This window comes from Rosa chinensis, chromosome 3, assembly GCF_002994745.2.
Source record: "Rosa chinensis cultivar Old Blush chromosome 3, RchiOBHm-V2, whole genome shotgun sequence".
In the NCBI taxonomy this organism is placed as follows: Eukaryota; Viridiplantae; Streptophyta; class Magnoliopsida; order Rosales; family Rosaceae; genus Rosa; species Rosa chinensis.
In genome coordinates, this window is record NC_037090.1 from 38,550,034 (window position 1) to 38,574,828 (window position 24,795).

At 36.6% G+C, this 24,795-nt stretch overlaps 1 non-coding gene and 1 pseudogene across 1 annotated transcript; one reads left to right on the forward strand and one right to left on the reverse strand.

The window, feature by feature from the left end:
- Positions 1-7,802: 7,802 nt before the first annotated feature.
- Positions 7,803-7,876, forward strand: TRNAM-CAU. The gene has a single exon. It is a non-coding gene; the product is annotated as a tRNA-Met (tRNA).
- Positions 7,877-13,759: 5,883 nt separating this feature from the next.
- LOC121052316 lies at positions 13,760-24,182 on the reverse strand (annotated as a pseudogene).
- Positions 24,183-24,795: the final 613 nt, after the last annotated feature.

Here is a 24,795-nt window from a genome sequence, read left to right on the forward strand (position 1 = left end):
GTAGGGAATCTGATTCCTAATTCAGAAGTACAAGAAGATGTAGTAGCTGCATATAGAAAGGACATGGAGTGGCAGACAAGTGAGCTGCTTCTTTCGCACAAGAAAATTTGTGCTTTTGAGAAGGTATGACTTTCTTGATTGTTGAAATTTGATATAAAGAAGTCTAGGGAACAAGAGCGTAATTGGCTTTATTTTGAATGTAGGTGCAAGTTGATGTTGTAGACATTGAGTCAGATAATGTGGCAAATGCAATAGCAAGGAGTTTCTAAGTCTGCTATAAGCAATCTTGTAATAGGTGCCCCATCTCGTGGCTTGTTTACAAGGTATCTATCCAACTTGGGTTATGTTTGCAATTCTTTTCACTGTGATTGGTTAGTATGCAAAGACATATATCAGGTTACTCTTCTTATAGTTCACGTTTCACTACTAGAATTATGCCATCAGACATCACCACTATTAAATCGGTCGGAATTGCACGCGATGTAAAAAATACATCCTAACATCAGTTTGTGAAAAATCGATTTCTATTGTGATTATAAACATCGGTCGTTAAATTAACTGATGTGTAAAGTCTTGTTCAAAAATTTTGAAAAAACGCGGAGGGACTAACTTAAAACATTTGAGAGGCGCGGGGACTAAATTTTCATTCCCCCCAACACTTAGTATTTTCAGACAAAAAACTCTCCAACCCTAGCTAAAGCGACTCCCACTTTCACTTCGCGCAGTTCCTTCACCTTGGCCGACCTCGTTCTCCCCGACCTCGTTCTACGACCTGAGCTCGTTCTCCAACCAGACCTCGTCCTTCAACGACCCGAGCCACCTTCATCTCCTTCACCGACCCAGAACTGCCTCGATCGACCACGACCACGATCTCCTTCAGCGAGCTCCTCCGACCTCTTTCTACGACCTGAGCTCGTTCTTCGACCCGACCTCATCCTTCAACGATCCGAGCCACCTTCAGCTCCTTCATCGACCCAGAACAGCCTCGATCGACCACGACCACTAACTCCTTCAGCGAGCTCCTTCAATGACCTGACCACGAACTCATTCTCCCACCTGAGCTCGTCATTGTCCGACTTGAGCCGACTCGAGGTAGTTCTCCGATCGCCACCATCGTAGGTCCGCTCTCTCTCTCTTCTCTTCACCACCAGTGCTGGTTTTCTGGCCGGTTTTGATCTAAAGTTTGGGTCTTTTTTGTTTAATTCTTATGTATTTCAATTGGGTTTGTTTTTGAATGGCTTAAAGCTCTAAATGCTTTGAATGTTTTTGTTTTTGATCTTTTGAGTTGTTCATGTCGATTATATTTTATTTTTGAAACTTTTAGTTCTTAGTTTGGTCTCATGAATTGAAGAGTTTTGCTGTTGAAACTATGGTGCTTAGATTGCTTGGTTTGGTCTCATGAATTTGGCTTATCTGTTGAAACTATGGTGCTTAGATTGCTTGGTTTGGTCTCATGAATTTGGGTTTTCTGTTGAAACTATGGTGCTTAGATTCGTTAATTTGGTCTCATGAATTTGGGTTCTGTTGGAACTATGGTGCTTAGATTAATCTCAGTTAATCAGTTTAATAAAGGGCTTTGCTTTTGCCAGATCGACATCATGAAATGTCTTTGATTGTTCAAGTTTTGTGGTTTCTTTGTATTTGTTTCATTATCCAAGCTACTGTCCTTATCTGTGTTATATATTCTGCTAGCTGACTTGAGATGTAAATGGTTTATAAGGTTTGATTAACTTTGTTTTCGTCCTTTGTTTTTGTTGTTAGTGGAGAGTTTGAAGGCTAGGACCTATTAATTTGGAATCAAAAAAGTAAAATCAAAATGCCGTGAAACAGGAACTATGTTGTTTGGTGGTGTTGCTCCGCGCCATACCGTAATTGTATTCACTCGGTGAGACTACACCTTCTCTGTTGTATAGTATGTTTAATGAGTTGGCCATGCCTTTGTCAATTCAGATTATAAGGTGTAGAAATTGATGTAAATATTGAAACTGGGATACCCATTTAGCTCCTGCATCTCATTTTCCATTTATATGCTCTGCAATATTGTTAACAGCACTGTAACTATATTTTTTTTCTTTTGGTGTTTATGAAAAGTTTCTTTTGTTACGAATCAAACAAAAACTTCTCTTAAGTGAAATGGTTCCTTTTAAATAAATAACCTGTTAAGTATCTTTTTTCCCCACAGTTGAGCTATTAATAAACAACACTCTATCTTCACAGAGACAGCACTCTATGAACATTGTGTAACATTAATAGACAGCAATAATTTGAGGGGAAAAAAGACGGCACTCGATAAACTTTGATTAATAGACAGCACTCTATCTTCACTGAGACAGCACTCTATGAACCTTCTTACAATAATTTGCTAATGCTTGATTTTATTGTGTAACATTAATAGATAGCACTGTAACTATATTTTTTTTCTTTTGGTGTTTATGAAAAGTTTTTCCCCACAGCTGAGCTATTAATGATTTTATTGCTGACTCTATATTATGTGGAACTACTTTGATTTTCGGTTCTCAAGCATGAATTCCATTGTTTACATTGTGTAATGGAATTATGGATGGACACAGTGGCTTACGATGAGTCAAGTGAGTTGAAAGTACATGATATGATTTAAGTGGTAGATGGTCTGTCTTTACTTCTAAAGTTTGCATTTGGAAAATTGTATTTGTTTTCTGCTACACTGCTGTAGTATAGTTGTCTGGTTATGATTGTAGTGATTGGTGTGTGTGTGTGTGTGTATCATATGGTATCATCATCTATTATTTCCTGGGCTAACCTGTGGTCATTGCTTGAGGAGATAATGATTTCTACGGCCTCAAAAGTAATGCTACGTGGTAGGCTGCTGTGTATCTCTCTGATTGATAGTATATGTATTTGCTTCATGGGGTTTGCTTCTGCCTTTACTTTGGTACCCAGTTAGGATTTTCATGCCAAGTTCACCTCTCTTTTTTTTGGTTGGTTTGCACTAAATTTCTGCTGCTCTCGCAATGGATTGTGTTTACTAGAAAAGATTGAATCTTTCTTATGAGGAAGGAAATGGGTTCTTCCTTTTTCCTTTGTAATTGTGAATCTCTGTTCCTTTTGTCTTCTAAAATTAATGAGGTGTCCTATAACCAAGTTGAGGAAAATTACATGAATTTCTATATGAATGTGAATCTCAATTTTAGAATGGAAGTTGGTTTGGTATATATTTTTACATTGTTTGCTGTTAGAATTATAATTCAATCTTATAGGTCTATAGAAAAAGTAAGAAACTTGATTTGTAGTCTAGAGCTTCATTTTACAGTGGGGTTGGCTTAGTTATCTTCTTAAGTTGATCATTTACCGTTCCTATTATGGGTGAGATTCTCACACTTGAATGTATATAGGGAGAAGTCATGCAGGATTTGGGTATGGTACTGGTAGGGGAAGTAGGACATCAAAAAAGAATTCGCCAAGTTGTAAAGCTTTGTTGCTTGATTGTTTTGGAGTGGATAGGTTGTCTCTAACTTATTTATTTTGATTGTTTTCTCAAAACCAAAAACCCCAAAATCATTTTGTTGTTTATTTCTTTAGTTTCTGTTTTTGCAGGTTTCTGCCCTCTGTTTTCTTTTAATTAAATACCATAGCAAATGATCTCCAAAATCCCTAAAAATTTACGAGTATCTAGTTTAGTATGTTAGCTTAATGCGTATAAAATTTCATTGATATCTGAGCAGTTTAGGTTAGGTTTTATTTTCGTTTCAGTTTCTGGTCAGAGTAGTTAATCTGTTTAATTTGTGTTCATTAGTTTAGTTGTTATTCAATCTTCTGTGGTAATGACCCCTACTTCCCTGTCTACAAGCAACTGATTCATTGTTAGCAGGGTAAGTTTGTGTGAGCTTTAAGTTTCACGAAAGAATGTACCTAATGGTTTGAAACTATATATTTATATGAGCAGGCGGACGGGCTGAATGGTTTGGTTTATGAACTTCTTGTGCAGTGCAAGAGAAAGCCACACTTGAAGAATGTGAAGCATTGCTGGCTTCAGTAGTCAGCTATGCAGGTATAATAATGTGGCCATTTGATGCTTATCTTGCTTTAGATAATGGTGTTTGTCATTCAGCACTCTGTTACTCGTAAATTTCATATAATTCCACCCTAAAAGGATTGGTTACTGTTTTTGGCTTGTTGGGTGGATGTAACTGTGATTTTTAAATTAGTGATCAAGCTTTTTGACCAAATGTGTATTCCCTCATAACCGAATTGTTTATGCAGAGGGGAAAAGAGGCATTAAAGTTTTTTTACTGACGTTTACTAAGATGTTATCATAGGTACGGATTACAACTTACAGCTTCTTTTCAATAGGTCCTGTTGCTGAGGATATGTTCCATTAGCAAGCAACAATTATGGGTCCAGCCGACAGCCCATTTATTGGAGGTGTTTTCCTTGTATCCATTCACTTCCCACTCAATTACCATTTCAAGCCATTTAAGGTACATATAGCCTTGCCATGAAAAATTTCATTTCTTGGTACCATTTAGAAGAATAGAATAGAATAGAATCATTTTGATGACCTATGGTTCGATGATCCAAGATTAGCAAATAATAAGCAGAATTCAGCCGGGTCATCCAATTAGGAGTGTATATAAGAGATACACCCTAGTCCTTGTCTGGCATCCTTGAAATCTGGAAATTAAAAATTAAGCTTTGTTAGATCTAGCTATTCTACCATAGAAGAGAGGTCTGGAACTGAATCCATCTTTAATTACTAGGATTACTTATTGTTTTCTATGCAGGGAAGTCATGAATTGGGTTGAACTGGATGAGGAGACTTAAAGTAGCCCTTGGCGCAGCAAGAGGACATCTTCGAAGAGCTAATATAGCTCTTGATTTACAATGCTGCAATAGTAATTGCTGGGCTAGCCTTGTAATAGGTTGATTGGGGTTTTATTTTGCTTATTTTGTGAACTGTCAGAGATAATGATTTTGAATAGAAATTTGAAGAATACCCAATATTCAAATTACTCTTGTCAAATGTGGATTGCATTTTATAGTAGCAACTACATATTTTGTGGACATCATCCTTATCTAAAGACCATGATGTATATACATTAAGTTAAAATCAGTATATAACTATAAAAATGAAGTCCATTATGAGAGAATACATCAGTTTTAAAACAAAACTCGATGTCTCATCAACAAATGGAAATCAAATTATTATATTAGAATCGATGTGTCACAAACTGGTGCAGATCGAATTTTAGATAGAGATCGATGTCTAGTTTAAGTATGGTAATCGATGCAGACTAAAAAACTGATGTTTCATAGTGGCATGGACATCGCTCTTTTTTAGAAATCGATGTTTAACAAGATAATGAACATCGTTCTTTTCTGAGAATTGATGTGTGAAACAGTATCAGTCATCGTTTTTAAATGAATAACGATGTTAAAATGCATAGTTGTGCTGTAGGTTCTATATTTCTTTAAGCACTAAAGGCAATAATATGAGGGTTTAATAATAGTTAAACATACAAGTTTGTTATCATTTAAACGTATTTACATCGATTTATAATGAGGAACCGATGTGTATAATAATACTAGATATCGGCTAAAAACCGATGTCTGGATTTTCCGGACTTTTCTCATCACCCACTAAGACATCGGTCGAGATTCTTTTCTCATCGGTTTTTGGCCGATGTCTAAGGGCATTTTTCTAGTAGTGTTTTCTCACATTATTGCTTGTTCTGGGGGATATTGTTCCTGCTATTAGAGACTAGAGGAGCCTCACGTTAACTTCCTTGTTCTAATTAATGTTTTGGGAGTGGATAATTATGTATGCTGTTGTCATCAATCAAATAAAATGCCTATGATTAAATGGTTGTCTATGTCTTCATTGATGCTAGTTAAACACCAGAATATTTACAAACAAAATTTCAATATGCACAATGCACCCTTGGAAATGTTCTGGAATGCAACTGCTTTAGTTACATTGCGTGGGCAAGGGTCTTTATGACACAATCAACAATTCGATTCATTTTCAATTAGGCCTTGCTGTAGCCTCTTTGGGGGTTATTACGTCCTTGGTCGCTCAACACATGTACTCTTTACCTGCTTATGCGTTCATAGCGCAAGACTTTACTACTCAAGTTACGTTATATACTCATCACCAATACATCACAGGATTCATTATGACAGGGGCTTTTGCTCACGGAGCTATATTTTTTATTAGAGATTACAACCCGGAACAAAATGAAGATAATGTAATGGCAAGAATGTTAGACCACAAAGAAGCTATCATATCCCATTTAAGTTGGGCCAGTCTCTTTTTAGGGTTCCATACTTTGGGCCTTTATGTTCATAATGATGTCATGCTTGCTTTTGGTACTCCGGAGAAACAAATCTTGATCGAACCTATATTTGCTCAATGGATACAATCTGCTCATGGTAAAACTGCATATGGGTTCGATGTACTTTTATCTTCAACAAATGGTCCAGCGTTCAATGCTGGTCAAAGCATATGGTTACCTGGTTGGTTAAATGCTGTTAATGAGAATAGTAATTCACTATTCTTAACAATAGGACCGGGAGACTTCTTGGTTCATCATGCTATTGCTCTAGGTTTACATATCAATGTAGTTGATCTTAGTAAAGGGTGCTTTAGATGCACGTGGTTCCAAGTTAATGCCAGATAAAAAATATTTTGGTTATAGTTTTCCCTGCGATGGTCTGGGACGGGGCGGTACTTGTGATATTTCGGCTTGGGACGCATTTTATTTGGCAGTTTTCTGGATGTTAAATACCATTGGATGGGTTACTTTTTATTGGCATTGGAAGCACATCACATTATGCAGGGTAACGTTTCACAGTTTAATGAGTCTTCCACTTATTTGATGGGATGATTAAGAGATTATCTATGGTTAAACTCTTCCCAACTTATTAATGGATATAACCCTTTTGGAATGAATAGTTTATCGGTCTGGGCGTGGATGTTCTTATTTGGACATCTTGTTTGGGCTATTGGATTTATGTTCTTAATTTCCTGGCGGGGGTATTGGCAAGAATTGATTGAAACTTTAGCCTGGGCTCATGAACGCACACCTTTAGCTAATTTGATTCAATGGAGAGATAAACCGGTCACTCTTTCTATTGTACAAGCGAGATTAGTTGGATTAGCCCACCTTTCTGTCGGTTATATATTTACTTATGCAGCTTTCTTGATTGCCTCTACATCGGGCAAGTTTGGTTAATTCTTTATTTTAGGGGGTGTATCCGAGAGAATATCATTTCTTTCAATAGAGAAGGGATCTACCTTCTTATATTTCTACATCTAGGATCTAACTTGTATTATTGATACTAATAGGAATTGAACCATTATGGCAAGAAAAAGTTTGATTCAGAGGGAGAAGAAGAGACAAAAATTGGAAAAAAAATATCATTTGATTCGTCGATCCTCAAAAAAAGAAATAAGCAAAGTTCCGTCGTTGAGCGAGAAATGGGAAATTCATGGAAAGTTACGATCTCCACCACGTAATAGTGCACCTACACGCCTTCATCGACGTTGTTTTTCGACCGGAAGACCGAGAGCTAATTATCGAGACTTTGGGTTATCCGGACACGTACTTCGCGAAATGGTTCATGCATGTTTGTTGCCCGGGGCAACAAGATCAAGTTGGTAAGGATAAAAATGTCCTTTCATTTTTCTATTAATTTCTATGATCATCGATCATAGAGGGTCCTCTTTACCATTCTGTATAAATGGACTATTCTATTTGTACAGATATGGTAGAGGGGCGCATTCAATCCCTGTTTGTCTATTAATTCTCAGTTCGTCTCTTTGTCGCGGGGTAGAGCAGCGTGGTAGCTCGCAAGGCTCATAACCTTGAGGTCACGGGTTCAAATCCCATCTCCGCAATATTTTTTTCGACAAAAAAACCGAATAATTAATTACCCTTTTTTTTTGTTGGGGGGGGGGGGAAGAAAGGGAAGAGTAGAACCACTAGACTACTGCGGTCAACTATACTTATATACTTAACTATACTTAAACTTAATTAATGCTTCATCTATTAAATATAAATAAAATAGATTGAATTTAATATATTTACCCATTATCCTGGGCGGATAGCGGGAATCGAACTCGCATCTTCTCCTTGGCAAAGAGAAATTTTACCATTCGACCATATCCGCATTATATATAATTATATATATATATATATTTATAAATTATATATATATTTATATTATTTATTTATATAATTTCGAGTTTATATAATATTTAGATAATTCTTATTTCAAAACGTCTTATAATAAATACTTAATAACTAAATATGTATTTAGTATATTTTTTATTTCAATTTTATTATTTTCCGTTTTTACATATTTTTACAATACAAATACACAAAAGTTTGTCCCCTCCCTCTATTTTTAATTTTTCTAATTTTTTCTTTTTCGTTATTTGCATTTTTGGGACTTATATTGAATTTTAATGTGTCTCACATCCTGAAGGAATTCGGAGGGAGGGGTCATTTCATTTTTGGATCTAGAACGAATAGGTTCAAGAGATGAGAGAATTAAGGATACCCACCAGAAAGACTAATCCAATCCACAATGATGTACCGGAAAATACAACATTTTTGTTACCCGACCAACCCTCAGGAGAAGCAAATACAACAGGTACACTAATTAGTAAGATTAATGAAGTAGCAATTAATGCAAAAACAGCCAACTGGAAAGCAATAGTCATGTTTCTAATCCTCCAATCTACCAACAAAAGAATTATACGATTTGATATCTTTATCATTATCAGCCAAAAAAAAAAAAGCATCATGGAGAGATTTTACCATGAATCCATTATTGATTCTATATGACTTATTACCACCCCTTGTCACTTTATTTGGGCACGGAACTGAGGGTCATTTTTTTTTATTTTACAAAACAGGGGCATGCTTGCTGGATCATGCATCTGTATTATATATATACAGATAGATAGACCTATAGATTTACACCCGATATCTTTCTATAGATAGTAATAGTATCAACTCATATGTCCATGTTTGGGTTCTATTGGGTGGAATAATAATCAAATACGGGATAAAAAGAAAATAGAAATTTTCTTTCGGAGAGATGGCCGAGTGGTTGATAGCCCCGGTCTTGAAAACCGATATAGTTCGAAACAAAGAACTATCGAGGGTTCGAATCCCTCTCTCTCCTTTTCTCGGCGAATAGATTTGTTGCGTTTCTTTTTTTTATTGGTTTTGCCCGGCTGAGTAGCATAAAAGGAAATGGCTCGGCTAAATGGGATAGCCGAGCCAGAAAAGAAATAGATTAGAAGAGAGAAATGGGTTGAAAAGAAAGGAAGAAGGAATCCTTTTTAAATAGGACTTGATCCACCTTACATATTAGGTTTGGTGGAATCAAATTGATTCCTACTTCAAGCATTGGATCTCTATCTCAGTTAAGAGGAGTCATGGAAAGAACAGGTTCAAAATCACGATCAATTCCTTTTTCAAATCCGGCAGCAGCTGCACAAGCCCTTCCTGCATGCCATAAATGACCTACGAATAGGAAGAATCCTAGAACAAAATGAGAAGTAGATAACCAACTTCTAGGAGAGACATAATTGATTGCATTGATCTCGGTAGCTATGCCACCCACGAAATTTAAAGAACCTAAAGGAGCATGAGTCATATATTCCGCAGAACGCCGCTCTTGCCAAGACTGTATGTCTTTTTTCAGCCTACTCAAGTCCAAACCATTAGGACCCCTTAGAGGTTCTAACCAGGGGGCACGCAGATCCCAGAAACGCATAGTTTCTCCTCCAAAAATAACTTCCCCAGTTGGAGAGCGCATTAGATATTTACCTAAACCGGTAGGTCCTTGAGCAGATCCTACGTTAGCCCCAAGACGTTGGTCTCTAACCAAAAAAGTAAATGCTTGAGCTAATCCAAGGAAGTGAGCTGCTTGTCATAGGGGAAAAACCCCCCATGTAGTGAAGGCTTTCCCTAAAAAGGACCCATCTAAGCCCTGCAAGCTGACTGTTTCCCATATATGAAACTATTGTTACATTTATACAAGTCCAAATGTTGTTCATTATAGTTGGAAGACAATGAACATGAAGGAGATGGTCCGAGAAGACAAGAAATTGAGGTGTTAAGAAATACAATTGCACAAAGTCTAATGAATGCATCTACTTAGCATTTAGTTGCAAAATTCAAGTAACTTTAATATATTTTGTGTAACGGTTCCTGTTGAACTATGGTCGGGAAATTAATCTAAATATTTTAGACTTATTTTGTGTAATAGTAGAACACAATATGCATATTTAAGAGTATAAAGTAAATCTTTTATTCAGTCCAAGCAAGAGTACAAGGATAATACATGAGCAATTCTTTGATTTGATATGGTTACATAATCAAAAAACAATATTATCTATCTTAATAACATATCTTAGCATGTATGACCATTTCGGTAATTATACTCAGTTAAAGCACTTTTGCATTCCAACTTACCAAACACTCAGAAATTGCTTTTCGTTCTCACAGCACTTTCAAAATCAGTTTACCAAATACTCAGCTACTTCTCACAGCAAGTTCAAAAGTGTTTCCTCTCACAGCAAGTTCGGAAGTGCTTCTTCTCACAGCACAGCAATCCCAAACTAAGGCTAAGTTTGATCCTTCTAGCTTATTCAATAAAAGTTGCGAATTTTAACAGTGTATTTTTTTTATAAATCATTCCTAATTATAATATTTTTAGTAATTGGACCAAAATGTCCTTAGTTTTAATAGTGTGTAATGGGGTATTTAACGGCAATTATTAAAGTGAAAAATAAATCTAAATTTGAGTGAGTGAAGTGATATTTTAAAAATAAAGTGATTAAAGTGTCGATTAAGTCATAGTTGAATGACTAAAGCCATAATTTTTCCTAGTATAAATGGAAAACTTCGCTTCGAAATGAATTTTTGTTAAAGCGGTTAGAAATAAACACCCACCAAACACTCTAGTCATCTAGTGTTTGTATTTTGTAGGCTTTCATGTCTATGTACTAGTTGGAGTTAAACAGTTATGCGAATTACATTTACTATTAGCAATCAAACTACTTCTGCTATTATTCTCAAAAAAAAAAAAAAAAAAAAAACTATTTTGCTGTTTGTTCCCATTTGTTAGATATAAATCAGTGCATAATGATTCTCATGACAACTTTTCATAGGACTAACCCAAAGTTTTTAGATTTGTATCTATTTGCTTATTTGGGCAATGAAAACGAAAGGCAAATTTCAATTAGATTTCTCAAAAGTATTTGTAAGCTATTGCCCTTGCAAATCCAAACAGGTTGATTCAAAATAAGCCAAGTGCATGTTTCTTGAAAACTCGAACTGCCAAGTGGATGTTTGTTGGATTATAATTCATATACATATTTGTGGCATAAAACATGGAAATTACTTGTTCTAAAGTCTAATTTAATGTTGACTAATCCAATTCCATTATTCTCCTAATTTTGTACTTTTGCTTAACTTTTGTGTTTATTTATATAAATTTATTATATTTTCCTTATCATGCTAGGAAATGATGGAGAAACATGGAAATACACTAAAAAGTCAACCTCAGCACATTTTCCTACTCCGGCTAGAAGAAAGCAAGCTAGACAAGGAAGGAGGGACTTCAAACTGACCAAATGAACTCCAAATGAGTTGAAACTTTCCAGATCCGTTCTAGACGTCCTAAGGATCATTTCTTATGAAGAGTACAAGAGCTATTTCGGAGTAGAAAACCTTCAAAAGATTGGTCCAAGTTTCTGACTAAAAGACGAAAACGGCACAACCTGACCGGTATGGATTCCGGCAGCATTTTCGGCCAAAATAGGGTGAACTAAGCTCTGAAATTTTACCATGATGATCTACACTTATCAAGGAACATTTGGTATGAAGAAGTTGAAGACCAATTCCGAAGTCTCGATGGAGATTCAATTGAATGAAGCTTCAAAAGCAGAAAACAAAGTCAAAACATGGCAGTTTGGCCTAGGACCTTCTTTGGACGAATTTCTTGTGCATTTTTGGAAGGTCTATGATACTGAAATTATCAAGGAGATCCCTAGAAGAATCCTACAAGACTATGGCAAGATTAATTCATCATATTATCTTGTGGATAATAGGCATCCCTTGCACACTTTCTCTCCCATGCTTGTCACCTTGACTTTGGTGAGCCAAAACCATTCCAACACTCTTCATTTTCATGGTTCTCATGGACAACAAAGAGAGCAGCTGCTCATCTCTTCTCCCTTAGCCATATTTCTCTACTTTACTCTCTTTAATAGCTCATCATTACTTCCCTCTTCTTACTCCATCTCTTCCATACCTTTTTCCCTTATTTTTAGGATCTATTACCACTCTCATACTCCACCTCCATGCTTCTTACAGTGCTTGAGCTGATCTCTTTTGCTTCCATTCATCATTTTACTCCTCTCTCTCTTCTCTATATAAGTATCCCTTCATCACACTCTTAAGACATCACCCATTCCACCCCATTACATCTTATTTGTCTCTTCATCTCTTTCATAAAACCTCCATCTCACCTCCCAAAATCCAAACTCATAATATCCATACTCCCCTTACTACTCCATCTACTCCATCACCACCACCATAAACTCTATCACCACCACTCAAAATTAGCCAAAGAAGCATCATATCTTCATCACCATTCCATTCATCATCAACATCAACAAGTTCATAATCCATTCATTCCACCATCAAGGAGGATCTAAGAGCATTGAAGGAGAAAAACCATGGAGGAGCTAGTCATCAATTTGTCAAGCTCCAACTTGTTCACTCTTTCTTTAAACTCCTTAATTTTCCTTGATGTATTTTAGATTTGGTGTTAATTTGTATGAAAATGAGTGAGTAGTTACTTTGTTGGAACTAGGGTTGAAAGCCCTAGCCAATCTTGTATGGATTGATGCTATAATTTGATGTTATGCAATTTTCTTTAACATGCCTACATGCTAGTTCAAGAGTTGAATGCATATGCTTAGACTTTACCACTTTGAGTATGTGTGTTTGCTATGTTATGATATAATGTTTAGAGATTGGTAACCTTTGAATGTTAAAGTATGAAATGTAGGGGTTGTGAATTACAATCACTTAGAGATAAGCTTGGTTGGTTTGCATGATTTCTTCATCTCCAAACTTTATGCACTTAGGGTAATGCACTAGATACCTAACCAGATTGAAATGCATGACTTAAGTAGTTAAGTACTACACCCGATAGGGGTTGCTTGATATCACAAAAGGAGCATGTCCCTTGTCATACCCGAGAGGGATGCAAGGAGAGAAATTGGTTAATTAATTCTCATATTGAAATGCATCAATACTTGCAAGGGAGGTTAGTGGTAGATAATCTAAATCCTAACTTTCATCTATTTGATCACTAGTTTAGTTTAGAGTAATTTAGTTTACATTTGAGCATCTAGTTATTTTCAATTCAAAAATATCTTCAAAAACCAAAATCAAATCACTACTCCATCTTGCACATACTCACCATGAACCTAGATTTCCTTGTGAATTTAGGTTTGTGATTGTACATTTGCATATTCTAGCTCTCCTTAGGTTAACACCCTAGCTAGTGAAACGAATCCAATCCTCGTGGGTTCAACAACTTTTTTTAAATCCCTATACTATTACTTGTACACCCCTTATACTTGGGGGTGGCTATTTGACTAACAATCTTTCTTTGTTTATTTCATGCGCAAGATGAAAGTTGGTGTCTTCCTTGTTTGCTTCATTTGGAAGATGAAATTGAGCAAGGGAAAAGGGCAAGTACAAAACCAAGGCCAAAACAGGGGATACCTGCAAACAAGAAGAGAAAACCGATTTTAGAGATTGGAATACCCCAATTCGAATTCATCTAAGGGGGTGAAATTGGCACCCGTTTTTAGAAACCGCACTTCATCTTCGTGCATATATTCGTTTAAAACTTACTCACGGAGGGCTGTGGTTTGTAAAAAGTTGGACTTCACTACTGATTTCCTACTAAATGCTTCTTGGCTCTGTTCTTTTGATGGCACTGTAAAAGTATAATTCGAGTCTGCAATTTGTAAACAACCTGAAAATTTTTTTCTTTGAAAAAGCATAAATACTTATAGAAGCCTCTAGGGCTGCAAAATCCAAGAAATGGAAATTAAAAGCAGGAGCACACTTGCCGATCAACAAACTGACTTGAACTTGAGTTCTGGATATAAATAACGGTATTATTTTTCTTAGGGTTTAAGGTAGTTTCACTAAAACTCTTGTGCTCTATACTATGAAATTACTTCAGAGATGACAGTGCTTGTGCCACATTGCGAGATATTCGATCGTGTATTTGCTCCTGAATGGACGAAGCTCGGATTATGTCAGTATTATTTGTATACAAAAAATAGAATGTCAATCAAAACAAGGTCTTTACCTCTGTTGAAGGCATCTTGAATTTCGATTATTTGATTGTCTCGTACAAGAAAATATATCTGCCATTGTAAACGAAAAAACAGCAAATTACACGAGTAACTAAAACCTATACCGGTTGATACAAAATATTGAAACTTGCACACACTTTTATGGTGTTGATCAGACCAATAGCTCAATTACACATCAGAAGAGAAGAGGAAGAGGGGATAACAAAAAACGAGGCTTAATGAGCATTTTATCAAGTTTAAATGGACTTCCTATGGACAATCAGAATCATGATAATCAACCTTTACCAAAAAATATGACTAGTATTGTAATGGCAGACATGCAGAACCAGTGAAAGAGACTATTGATATGCCCGTGAAACTTTCTTAAGGCCACAATGTTGGCAGATGAATGGAAAAATAAAATAAACAACATATCCCGCAGTGGTACCTCAGTATCCCGTACTATGATTTATTCAAAAAGGATGGCCTAACAAACACCTCATCACACGAGACGGGGAGAACTGTGTGGATGGGCATTATATCTTACAATTCAGTTGGTTTGCCATTAAAAATGGATTATCAAGTACAGCTTCTTGCAAGTCAATTAGAAGTTTTCTATCAACTAAGGAAGAGTTTTGAAACTAATCACCTGTGACACATGCATTGTCACTTCGTACCTGATTATAGATAATCAACATATATCCGACACAGGCGTACACTACACTACCCAACACATAATCAACATATTGCTGCAACTGTGGATGAAATCTCAGCAATACTATTTAGTTGTTTGGCATGATCTTGTTGAAAGAAGCATTGACAAAAAGCTTTGGTTATTGTTAACAAAAAGGAAAAAAAAATATTTATTTTATATAATAGAACCAAAATCTGCACTATGCTTAAATGGACCTCTAAGACCAAAACCTATAAAATTTAGTACATATACTTTGATGAGCAAATCATTTTCTATGCTTACTGCTGACCTACCTAGCTACATGTAAACGTCCACAGAGCAACCACAAGTGCAATCATAATTAGATCAGAGTTAGTTTAAGGAAAAGCAATATATCATCCAAACCCAACCTCAATAAAGCATGTAGAAGAAATTATTACACGGTTTAAATAGTGGCAAAGCACAACAGACAATTGACATACCGCCAAAATAGTTCATGAACGAGTTCTTCAGAGGCTTCAGGGATGACCTAAATTTGTGTATAATCGAAGTGAGATTTGATTTTTTACATTCTCAAACAGATCGACAAAGATGTCAGTTACCTCATCTTCATATGGATTGCAATGATCTTTAAACCACAAGATCAAGAACTCCTAAGAATCAATGCTCAAATATCAGCAATAAGCTGATAAAATGTAATAATCTCACAAGTGCAAAAAAACACGTCATACATGATAGTATGAAATACAGTACACACCTTACCAACATTTTCAGGTTCAAGACCATTTTGAAAATGTTCCTCATAAGTATGTGCAATCCAATATCTGCTTGAATCGGGTGTATGCACCTAGGATAGGAATGAAACACAAAAATCACCTCCAATGTCATTATTTAAACTGAAATGTGTATCATGAGTGAGGAAGCATGATAAATACTTTACAAGACAACATAATACCTCATCAATCAAATTTATGGAACCATCGTGTCCCTTTCCAAATTCATACTTTGTGTCTACCAATATCAACCCATGCTCCAAAGCCACACACTGCACCAATAGAGAAATGATAAAATTAGTTACCTTGGCTGCGTTTATTATTCATAGAAGCTGATAGATCAATATAAATTCAACTATGATAGCTGCCTACATGTGTGTATGATTAATTCAGCTAGTATTATTATTCGAATTTGATCATATATGAACTATAACAAAACTATACCACAAAGCCAAAACAGTTTAGTCCACATGTCTAGGTATAAATGAAGCAGTGCATTTGACACCACAATGCATGTAATTTTTACAGTCCAACATCAAATCATATGACATACTTCTGAGAAAAAATAAACACACAAAAAAAGAACAAAAAGCTGTAGAACTACTCAAAAGATGTTTTGTTCATGCTTCATCTTCTGACTATTCCTCTTTGTAGCCTTTATTCTACTCCATGTTTTCTGCTACATACCAAGTCTATACGATTCCATCTAGATCCGGTTTGGTTTTATTGAGCTAGTTTTATTGTGTTTTCAGATAACTTCATTTTCAGAGGCCCATAACTCAAGAAGATATCAAGAAAAGAAAATTACCTGTCATACTCAAACAAGCTTAATGCTTTCCTACTTACTTCACCATAGTCCGCTTGATTCATCAGTCCACGTTCAATTATCTGCAAGAAAATTGCACCACACATATTAAGTAATCTGAATGTATAGAGGAGAGAAAAACATGGCACATGTCATACTTCCCAATTGGATAGAAAATCTACCACTCCATGCTAACTTGGTTTCATCTCTAGCATGAACTTCTCTCCCTTTTTCAATTCACTTAACATCTTCATTAACAAGCTTGTCAGCCTAATGGCCCTAACTAACATGCGTCTCTCTTCTTCTTCCCTTTCCCCTTAAAGTGACAAAAAATTATTAAAGAGACCAACCTCATCTGGAGTAATAGGAATGTCATGATCTGCAGCCTTAGTTGTTATTAGCAGGAAGTTTTTGGCTCTTTACCAAGCCTATAACATCAATAGACCATCAAACAAAAACTTTAGGAGTAGAAAGATAACAAGAGATTATTTACAAAGCGCACCGTCTGGAAGTACATCGCCATAGTAATTTCGACTGCCACTTCTATAGACTGTCCATAATGATGCATCAATACTTCCAGTCACAAAACCTCTGACTACAAATTAAAAGCAAAATTATTTTAAAGACTTATGTAGTAATGAATTTACAAAGACTGCAAGTACCCTCATCTTCGAATAAGCCAAAACGGCAAAACCTCTTACATGGATATCATTTTTTTTTTTTTTTTGACATTAAAAGTAATATTACAAAGAAACAGAAAAAACAGAAAGGCAAAACCCATGAAACAGGCTCTCATGGGGGAGCAGAAAATGCATCAGATTGTAAGATGCAACAGAAACTGCATCTGACATGGATATCATTGACTATGCAAAATGTGGATTCAATAACAATTAATATCCACTGACATTATATATGCAATAAGCTTATAATGGGAATTCCATGGCTATTTGAAATATGTGGTTTATTATAAGATCTCTTCACGATTTGTTTTCAAGTACCTTAAACTACCGCTATAATAATCTCTTTACTATTGTTTCCTGTCAAAACTCGCACTTTCATTCTTATATGGTAATTTATGAAAAATTGAAACAATGTATTTATGAAAACTATTGATTTTACTACGAGTTAGCGTCTTACTGTACTCACAATTTTATTTTCAACATATTATGATAATAATATCGTACCCACAACCTCCACCGGAAAAACAGAACATTTCTTTGCACAGTTACATTTTCGTCTAGGACTGATACAACTGCATTTGATGTTATATGTCGAGTTTTGTCAAACCCCCATAAACTTGTTTTATTAAGGACCTAAAAAGATAGAACCAAAGAAATTCAAATGTCGATACTAATTATCTAAAACCAATGTAGTGAGTATATTAATAAGACAAGCTTTGTGACCATTCCTTTTTCTTTTTTCATAACAAATCAAACTAAATCCAATAATGAAAACTAACATTTATTCATTTCTTTGAGATCGTAACTGAGAACTGACCTGGCCTTTAAAGGGAATGGAAGCAAGAATTCTATCAAATGAACTTTGCCTGTCTGTGGTGACCATAACTGTAACGTCCCGAACCTAAATTTACCAGTTTACGAGTCTTTCGATGGGTAAATGACATTTACATTTACTTTTTGGCTCCGTTTCAATATTTTAGTGGGGGCCCTAAAAGTTGACTTTTTGTTTGGGTCAAAATTTGAGAAAATTTCCTTCATGAAAGTAGTAGAGGACGTTAAACCGAGAGCGTACATATATGGTACGTAAAAATCGAAATTCGTATGCGAAAATTATAAGCGAAAAGGTAAAGTTACTGTTCATGGTAGAAATTTGTATAAATAATGAAAATTTACTGTGGTAGGTTTCCAAATCCGGAAACCCACCTTTCTCTCTCCTCTCCCCCGATCTCTCCCCTTTCCTTTTCGTGCGATTCCTTCTCCCCTTCAATTCGCCGCCGTTCGGCCATTAACTAGTGGGCAACCGGGCGCCACGTGATCGCCTCTTCCTCCTCTTGACGCTAGTGCCCTTGAGTTTCGGCGACTTAGCCGGAAAACCCCGAATCGAAGCAAGGAACCTCACGAGGGCAGTTTGAGCTTTTCCGGCGATTCAGCCATTTCCAGCCATTTCTGACCTCCAAATTGGGACCATAGGGGCACCTCAAGCCGGTGATCATTTCCCCTAAGGCCATTCACTTCAATTTGCAGTGTGGAGGTCGAATCAACGATTTCAATTCTAGAGTTCAGAGGTTTTTTCTGGGTTTTCTTCGCCGGTCAATTTCGAGTGCTTTAAGGTAAAATTGGAATGTGTTGTTGTTGAGGAAATTGTTGGGTCTGTTGTGTTGTTGTTGCTGCCAAAATTTGGTGGCCATAGGTGGTGGTGACCGCCGACGCGTGGGCCCCACGTGCCGCCACTGTAGGTTGCGTGTGGAGGCGCATAGGGCAACTTTCTAATTTCGATTTTTAGCCTATTAAATCCTATAATTGTTGTAGAGGTTGAATATGTGATTTTTGGTGAATTTTGGAGGAGTTTGACATTGATTATGAATTTTCGAAGTTTGGAGTTTCAGATGTCGATTTGTGGGAATCCGACCTTCGGATTTCCCTTATTCCGCTATGGAATGCTTTAATCGACGGATTGATATTAGTGTTGAAGTTGGGTTGAATTCAAGAAGTATTAGAGATGATTTATGAGGATTTGATTTTGGGAGTCATATTTAATTGTTGAATAGTTTATTCACGGAATATAATTGTTTACAGGGTGACGTGCCGAGCTATTGCTCAACGTAGGAAACTGGTAGCGTGGTAGCCTAAATAGTACAGTGAGTGGACATTTATTTTAAATTAAATGTGCATGCAGTATATTATTATTTTCTAATTGAGGTTTAATTTATTATTTGAATTATTGAGTGTTATGATTTTCTGGGCTTGATTTCTTGAGATTTATTATGCTCTATGAGTTACGGGATTTTTAGTGGATTTCCTTCCCGAGGGCTTTCAATAGATTTTTAAGCTATTTATTTATGAGTTATTGAGTTGGGAAATGATTTTCGGGAAGTGACTGATTAAGAAAATATTCTGAGAATTATTGATTTCGAATAGCGGTTTATATGAGGATTTACGAGTACGAATGTTTCATCGAAAAATTGAGTATGATTGAATTATTGAGATTTCTTGAGTTTTGAGCTCCGCACCTATCAGCTTTGAAGTTAGGGTGAGATTTCTTTCCGGAAGCATTTATTGATTTACTGAGTATTTGAATTATGTTTTCGAGGATTTATTGAGATATTGAGGTTTGAGTCAGCAAGATAATCTTGAGCAATGCTTTTGGTGAATTATTAATGATTAAGTATATGAGGGATTGGAGATTTTAAGAGATTGCAAAATGTTCTATTTTACGTGATTAAGATTGCAGTAAAGATGATGATTAAGAGTAGGATTAATTTCAGTTTAGTACCTTGTGGTTTGGGGGTAACATCATGTCAGTCCCTGCTCTTTCAATTTGATCAGCAACACCCCTGTGCTTTCAATTTCAATCAGCCGTGCCCAAATTTTATTGTTCCGTCCAAATTTTACTTTGTCAATCCAGTCAAAGTTAACGTTCAAATTAGACGGAACAGTAAAATTTGGGCACGGTTGATTGAAATTAAAAGCACAGGGGTGTTGCTGATCAAATTGAAAGAGCAGGGACTGACATGATGTTACCCTTAAACCACAGGGTACTAAACTGAAATTCATCCTTAAGAGTATTTCCAAGATTGTTATTGCATGTGAGTTTTTAGAGAATAACTTGGGAAGCATTACGTTTTACTTATACATTCGAAATTACTTATTTTCGTCCACTCACTCTAACGGTTTTTAAATGTTTTCCCCTAGGCCCTTCGGTTTCAAATGCCCAGTTTGCAAGTCAGTTTAGCTTGAGGTCGAGCGTACATGGGGTTGAGGCATAGCTGTCATAGCTTCCGCATGATAAAAATATCGCTCCTTTATCTTGTATTCTATTCTCTTCTACGCCTGTACATTAGATTTCTCTGAAAACCTATGAGATTAATTTTTTTAAGTTCAGAATTGTTTTGTGATGTGGGAGATGTTATGTTTTAGGGAGCAGGGTGGCTCCAGAAGATTAAGGGAGGATTATTTTAGAAGTGTAAATGTTTTTCTACATGTTTTGGGTAGTCCACTTTTAGATGAAGTTCCCCCAAATTTTTTGATAGAATTTCTTCTAAGGTGGACCCCTCAGGGCCACTTTGGATTTCAAGGTGAAATCCGGGGCGGGTTCTGTCAATAACTAGATAATCACCACAGTCATAAACATCCCTAACCTGGAAAGCAGAAAATTAAGAGCCTTTCTCTAATTAAATAAATGCATTACAAATTCATAACAACCAAAGATTGTAGTGTGATCAAGGAAAGCAACATCTATAACCTGGAAAACATAGAAGTAAGAGTCTCACTAAATAAAGAGAATTACAAACCCATAAATGGATTGCCCGAATGAGAACTCTTGACAGGACCCGCCCAGGATTTCACCCTGAAATCCGAGATGGCCATGTGGGGCCCACCTTAGAGATAACTCTACCGAGAACCGAGTCACCCCTAAAGTGGACTACCCAAAACATTAACCCACAATAGATAAGAGCCAAATGAAGAAGTGTGGAAGTTATTCGTCAACTATGCATCGAACCATGTACGCCCGACCTAACTAATAACGCCTGCAAACTGGGCATTAGAAATCGAAAGGCCCAGAGGAAAGTAGACAAAAAACGTTAGCGTGAGTGGACAAAAATAAACAATTTAAAAGAAAAAGGATTTCATACCTTTCCACATTTATTATCTTAAAAATCTGATGCATGCACAATAAGAAAACACATTTAGCTTTAAATCCAAGGATTTCAAAACGATAGACTGACTAGCCTCGCTAGTCACAACATTCGAAAAATATATCGTAAAACCGAAAGCTGGTTTCTGAAGAAGATAAGATCAGCCCCGCTGGCTACAGTGAAAATCGGACTAGCCCCGCTAGTCAAGCAATGATAAGATATGGGGAAGAAGTATCACCATACGAAAGAAGGGAGCCTCCCAGGCTCGGGTCGGAGTGTCCCACACTCTGGAGCATCCCATGCTCTGCTCTACTCACCCAGAACACATAGTAAGCAGGGAGGAGTACTAATAGGCTAGCTAGCAATAAAATATAGCGACCCAGGTATGGTGGCTAAAAACCATTCAAATCCAGTAAATCTATAAGGCTTCCCCATAAGTCCCGAGAAAAAAGAAAACATGTGTACAATTCCCAACCATACTCGGAAATTCTCGTAGTAAGTCACAAAAATCAACAGCGTGTCCCTCACGCTAAAAGAATAATTAAATCAATCGTTTCCTCGACAAAAATTCCATTTAAAATCTGAAAACAATTCGTTCCCGAAATCACTTTATAATATTTCATAAATCTCAAAACCCAATCAAATCCAAAATCACTTTATAATCCGAAAACCAAAATCACTATCGATAGCAAATCATCATATGCTCAAAATATAAAAGATTATAATTAAATAATGCATTACTTTAGAGAAATAAATGCATGCATCAATATTCAAAATCAAACGTCCACTCACAGTACTGGTTGGTGACCACGGAAACAAGTTCCTTCGTCAAGCGGTAGCTCGATATATCGTCCTGTACACAAGTACACTTCCATAAACGACAATTTGAATAAATAATTACGAACCTAAACGAAACCTAAAAATCCCTATCTCCATTACTTCTCAAATTCAACCCAAATCACACCCACAACACCAATTCCTTGATTTACATATTATACAATGAAAATAAGGGAAATCCGACGGCCGGATTTCCCACAATTCAATCACAAAACTTCAGAACTTCAGAAAATCACAAACAATTCCAAACTCCTCCAAAATTCACCAAACTTCACATACAAGCTCTACAACATTTATAGGATTTAATGGGCTAAAAACTAGAATCAAAACACTGCCCTACACGCTGCAGCCGCCGCCCATAGTGGCGGCGGCGCCGCCACCGCAGCCAGCTCCGATGGCCACAAAACTTTGGTAGCAGCACCTACTCAATAGACCCAACAACTTTCTCAACTGAGACAAAGTTAGAAAATGAGTAGAAGTACCTCAACAATTAAGGATAAGTGAATAGTAACCCAGAAATTCATCTATTCGATTCTTCCTCCACGCTGCAAATCGTGGCTCAAGGCTAGGGGCAAAATGATCCTTGGCAAAAACCGAACCTTCGACGCAGGTTTGGTGGCCGGAGACGGCAGGAATCGGAAAATATCGGCGCTGACCTCAATCTGCTACAGTGACCGTCCTCTTCTTCTCATTGCCGCATCTTCCACAGTTCAAATTAAGCTACCAAAACAACCTAGAAATGAAGAGAAGGAAGAGAGCTTTCCAACGACATCTTATACGTCAAAATCCGTCGCCGGATGAAGGAGTTATGGCCGGAAGATGGTGAAGAGGTCGGAGAGGAAGAGAGAATCGGGGAGAGAGGAGAGAGAGCTCGGTAAGTTTCCGAAAATGGAAACTTACCACAGTAACTCGGCTATTTATAGACAAATTACCATGAACAGTAATTTTACCTTTTCGCTTATAACTTTCGTACATGAACTCTGAATTTTACGTACCGCATATGCACGTGCTCGGTTTAACGTCCTCTACAACTTTCATGAAGGAAATTTCCTCAAATTCTGACCTGAACAAAAAGTCAACTTTTAAGGCCACTAAAAGTATCGAAACAAAGTAAAAAGTGAAAGTAGTTGTCGTTTACCGTCCAAATGACTAGTAAAATAGTAAATTGAGGTACGGGACGTTACAACTCTAGCTAAACTATATAAAACCCAAGTTGTTTATTAACTATATGCATTGAAAAATCATAACAAGAATGAACAGAAAGAAAGCTTTAGATATATACTTTGCCTCTGGTTTTGGATTTGAGGCCACCAACTGGAGGTGGAGATTGGTTTCAGAAAGACAGTTTGACAAGGAACTCCCAATGGCGCCAAACACCTCTTGTTTGCGAGAACCAATGAGCAGGGCATCCAGGGGTCGTTGATTTTGGCCTGAGACAGAGAGTGTTGGGAAGCTTTTGGATTTGGGTTTTGTGATTTTGAAGGAGGAGAAAGAGGGGTTGGGATTTGGGAGCTTGGGGATGAGGATTTTGGGAGGGTTTAATACTGAGCCATTTGGTTTTGGAGTTTCACTAAAAAGTACTATACTTGCGACTACTGAACCAGTAACCAAAGAAAGTAAATGTCAAATAGACAAGAAAAGTACAGTTTATTAAACTATAACCATGACTACCAACCAAACCAAGAACATAAACAATTAACTAAAGTGAGGTGATCTTCTATTAAAGTTTTTTTTTTTTTGAGTTGAATGGTGTTACACTTTATTGATAACTAATAAACAGATCAAGGAATACATTTCTCAGATTCTATTACATCTTGAATGAAGGAAGGAATATTAGACCAAAAGAAAGCTTGATCAAGATCTACAGCATGAGCTGCCAATTTGTGCGCAGCCATGTTTGCCTCTCTTCTAGCATGAATAATTCTGACTTGGTTCACCTCTTTCAAATCTTGTCTGAGGTCCTCATATAACCTTCCAAGAATAGAATAATTTTGCAGCTCCTCCTGACACACTTGTTGCTTCAAAACCAAACAATCATTCTCCAAAATTACTGGACATAGACCATGTTCCATCACATAACCAAATGCTGCCTTACAAGCCAAGAGCTCGACATGTTCAGCAGACTGAACTCGAGTAAGTCACGCCCATAATTTTGAATAAATAAATTCAAAATCCAAAACGCGATAAATTAACAATCCAAAAAGAACACTCAGAAAATTTTCAATTAAATTAAGCAATAAAACCAACTGAGCTCACCAACATCAATACAGACTCGTTCTTTAGAGTCACATATTAATGTACAAGAGTTTACAAATTAAACTGAATGACAATTCAATAAGTAAACGCACTCACTATACAGCAGAAAAATAAAAATAACGTACACTTCTGTCCAAGCTACAACAGCAACCAACCCTTGCTTCGATGACTGTTACTTCGACCTGCACAATAACCCTACACCGTGAAATAGTGCCCCGGGTTGAAACGACAAACCCAGTAAGCTTTTGCAAG